The sequence below is a fragment of the Hyaena hyaena genome, unplaced genomic scaffold (genome assembly GCF_003009895.1).
Source record: "Hyaena hyaena isolate Hyena2069 unplaced genomic scaffold, ASM300989v1 scaffold_573, whole genome shotgun sequence".
Taxonomy (NCBI): domain Eukaryota; kingdom Metazoa; phylum Chordata; class Mammalia; order Carnivora; family Hyaenidae; genus Hyaena; species Hyaena hyaena.
In genome coordinates, this window is record NW_024081211.1 from 763,881 (window position 1) to 768,208 (window position 4,328).

At 39.8% G+C, this 4,328-nt stretch overlaps 1 non-coding gene across 1 annotated transcript; it reads left to right on the forward strand.

Moving 5' to 3' along the window:
* Positions 1 to 238: 238 nt before the first annotated feature.
* TRNAH-GUG lies at positions 239 to 310 on the forward strand. The gene has a single exon. It is a non-coding gene; the product is annotated as a tRNA-His (tRNA).
* The last annotated feature ends 4,018 nt before the right edge of the window (positions 311 to 4,328 follow it).

Genomic DNA, 4,328 nt, shown 5'->3' on the forward strand with positions numbered 1-4,328 from the left:
GTCCTGTTACTTTCAGCAGGAGGGTGAATCTTACCTTCTACAATTTTCCCAATGCTGGTTTCACATTCTGGCACTCTCTTATTGCTCCTGTGCATCATGAGAGATTACAGAGACACGGCTCCTCCTTCCCAGTGTTAAGAAAATGTGCATATTTAGGCAATAGATGGCAGTGTTTCCACAAATTTTAATAGTGCAGTAGCTCTTGAAGGAAGCTGAGTGCTCAGCTCTCCTGTAGCGCGCCGTGATCGTATAGTGGTTAGTACTCTGCGTTGTGGCCGCAGCAACCTCGGTTCGAATCCGAGTCACGGCAGGAGGGGAGGAGGCTTTTGAAAGAGAACAGCACTGGCCCCGAGTTGTCCCATGTCCAGCCAACATTTTGCAACCAGACCCAGAATGATGGAAATCAATAAAACGGAAACCACTGCAAATATTTTAAACTTTAGAGAGATGGCATACGCGGGGTGGCTTTATTAATGCACTAATCCTGTTGCAAGCGTGTTGTGTGTGGTTTTTTTTATTTGCACTGACGGATAATATGATAAAACTGGAGTGTAGTGGGCATGTAATTATTATTAATTACAACTACTTAAGCTCTGCTTTGAGCAGACTCGTCAAGTCTGCTTGCTTTTGAGCCTTGCCAGGGCTGTACAGTAATAACAAGCCTGAATTATTTGGAAAGATGTCAGCAGTAGATGTGGAAATCCTGTTTAACCAGGCATGAATTGTTGTTAGGAGGTTTTTTTTTCAGGATGACAGAGAGAAAATGAACTGTCCCTTATCTGTAATTGCAGGAAACATTTTGTTTCTATGATATGAACTGGCTGTAATTTAACTTTCCTGCATCATTGGATAATGTAAGAAGCCAGTTGTTCAAAACGAAATTCTCTGAAGTGGGCATTTGGGTCTGATAAAGGGCATATTATAAGTAGACAATGGGACTCAAGCAATAAATAATGTCCATATATGGTGAAACTTTTTAAATGACATTTTCCAAAAGACTGGGGTTTGTATTATAAATGGCTAAATGTTGAATTAATGTGAGTAACACGGCTTTAATGGGCCTTTCTCCAGGACTTAAAAACAGGAACAATACAGCCTGAAAATGTCAAATATAAGTATGTTATAATGAGGTTTACTGCTCTAAAATTATAGCCCACCATGTTTTAAATAAGGGATCACTTGAAGGCGCTTTTAATGGTTCTAGCCCTTGTTTCATGGATGGCGTAGCAAAACTCATGTTTGTTATTTATATAGTACTAAAAAAATGTCAAATAAAAATATGTACTGAGGGTAGGCACAAAACCTATTCAGTTTTTTCACAGTCACTGAACCTTTACGAATGATATTCTAAAAAAATTGCCATAAAAAATCACCACCCTTCCAAAAAAGAGCAATTTCTGCTTGATTATGTGTCCAGAAAGATGGGCCTCAGAGAAAGATGTGAGAAAAATATGTTCTTTATTTCCTCCACGACTCAATTTCGAGATTGTTTTCTACTCTGAAGTTTCTTCTTCCTATGACTTATTCCCCATTTCCCACTCCCTTCCCTTATTCCTCACAAACTCTGCCCCTTCTTCCCCAGATGGCCTAGGCTGGGCTCTGCCTCAAGTCTGCAAGGCCTTCTCAGCTCACTGGCACTAAGGATGCTTCTAAGAAGACAGACGAATTTCAAGTGTTCTTTAGTTGAAAAGAGAATAAGCCAGTACAAGGTTATATGTCTTCTATCAGGAGACTTATATGTATAAACAATCATTTGAAGGAGATTGTGTCAGTCAGAACTCAGTGGTTGCAAGTGACAGAGACTCAACATGTACCGATTTAAAGAAAGAGATGTGCCCAGTCATTGATACAAGGAGGCTTCAGAATCATTGAAATCGTGTTATTGAAAATGAGTGGAATACACTCCATCTCATCCCACATTTCTTTCTGAATGTTGCCTTTTATCTTCTCAAACTATTACATGGCTGGAAACATGACAGCCAGCAGCAATTCCTGCTCTTTATATCTTGTAGCATCGTTGCCTGCAAGACAGCCCCTTAGTTACTGTTCCAAAAATCTTAGAGAAGGATTTGATTGGCTTTGTTTGGGTCAGATGGCCAACACTGGACCAATCAGCTATGTCTGTGGGGATGGAGCCCAGAGAGCCTTTCCCTTGTCTTGAGGTCAGTCTCAAAGTGAGAGAATTGGCAGCCCAGAAGCCACTTGGGTTATCTCCCTGAAAAACTTGATTCATTGCATTACTGGAGTATACCATTTGGTGGCTGTCTACTTCCACAAACCCATGTATTCAGTTCCCAAACTATTAACATCTTTACTGCCTTGCAAAAAATAAAAAGCAGTCGGGGTTGGGGACAGTGGTCAGAATATGACAGTTAGTCTGGACCCCACTTGGAGCTCAGGGACACAGTCAGAGCACCTACTTGAACAAAGAGCACTTCGTGTTCTCTCTCTCTATCTCTGCTCAAATGGGGACTTCTTGCTCTGGATGACTTTGCCAACAGACATACACCTGAACTTGGGCAAGTTATCTGAGCTCTCAGAATTTCAAAAAGCAGGGGGTGTTAATGCAAGAATTAAAAGGGTAATGTACAAGGAACCTCACAAAAAAACAGTACAGAGGTTAATAACAGAAAGGCAACATTGGCACTTAAGAAGGATACAACAGATAGTATTTGTTCTTCCTATTCGAAGGCTGCATGGTGCCCTCATCCTCCATCCAGTGTCCATTGGCAGAAGCTCTAGAATGAGACTTTCATTAGAGAAAAGACTCCTCGCCATGGGTTTCAGAAGTTTAAAGAAAGTGACTGAGTAGACTCACAACCAGAGGTAGCACTAGACAGATCCATTGAGTGACCATATCCTGTCCAAGTTGGCCACCCTGGTTCACTCCCTCTTCACATGGTTACCGTGACCGTGGGTCATAAAAATCAAGGGTTGTTGTCATCAACAAAGCATTTGTTGATATTGGGTTTCCTATCTGTTTTTCTTACTGATGTTTAAATATTTTGAGCTTTTGTTCTAAAACTAACTTTATATCAAGTTGATTCTCAGAAATGCTAGAGCCTGAATTGTCAGAGGAAATTAATTCTAATGTTTAATTATATTAACTCTGAGACAATAATTTCTCTCAACTTTTTTAATGTTTTATTTATTTTTGAGAGAGAGAGAGAGCAAGTGGCGGGAGGCAGAGATAGTGGGAGACACAGAATCCTAAGCAGGCTCCAGGCTCTGAGCTGTCAGCCCAGAGCCCAAGGCAGGGCTTAAACCCAAAAAGCATGAGATCATAACGTGAAGTGAAGTTGGATGCTTTAACAGACTGAACCACTCAGGCGGCCCTGTTTTTAACTTTTTAAAAGCATTTTACAAAGATGGCAACAGACTCCACTATTGTTTTCACACTCACATTATCTACATTTTATACCAAAGCTGATGACCATTTGGTGACTCTGATATAATCTTTCAAAGATTGTCTCTCTACCATGTTAACTATAAGCATTTCAGGGCAAAGATGAGCCACTCACAACTGGATTCCTTAACAATTTTTTTAAACATTAATGATGAGATATTAGGATACTAACAGAATTCTTGTTGAGCACATGGCTTTGACAGCAGTGGTTTTCACCAATCAGTGATATTGTTACCCCTAGATTTGTTTCTACAAATTGTAAGATCAGTTACTCATTAAAAATTCAGGAAACCTTTTTCTTCTCATCTTGGGAGTCAACAAAAATAGCAAAAGGAAGTCTTAATTCTCTGTATAACTTATTACTCTGTCACTCATGTTGGTGTAGCTGCAGTGATCTATTAGAGTTTGCTGAAGCAAAAGATTTTACTTATGTAGGTGTAACTGAGTAAATTAAAATTCAGGGCTCTTGGGTGGCTCAGTCAGTTAAGCATCTGACTTTGGCTCAAGTCATGATCTCACGGTTCGTGACTTCAAGCCCCACATCAGGCTCTCTGCTATCAGCATAAGGCCAACTTCAGATCCTCTGTCTCCCTCTCTCTGCCCCTCCCCTGCTCATGTGCATACAGGTGTGTGTTTCTCTTTCTCTCTCAAAAATAAACAACAAAAAAATTCAGACCTAGATATGTGTGCTTTATTACCAGAAGCTATGGCCTTAGCTAAGTGTCTTTCTCTCTACAGTATAGTAAGGCGGAGTATTGTTTTCATCTTCACCACTAACCTATGGAATTGAAGAGAATTTATACTCCAACATCTTCTATGTCTATATTTAAGTGATCTTTTGTAAATAAAAGAAATTCACATTTATTTTACTGACCAAATTGAAGAGCCTAAGGTGAATTAGTAGAAAATGAATATTATTTAA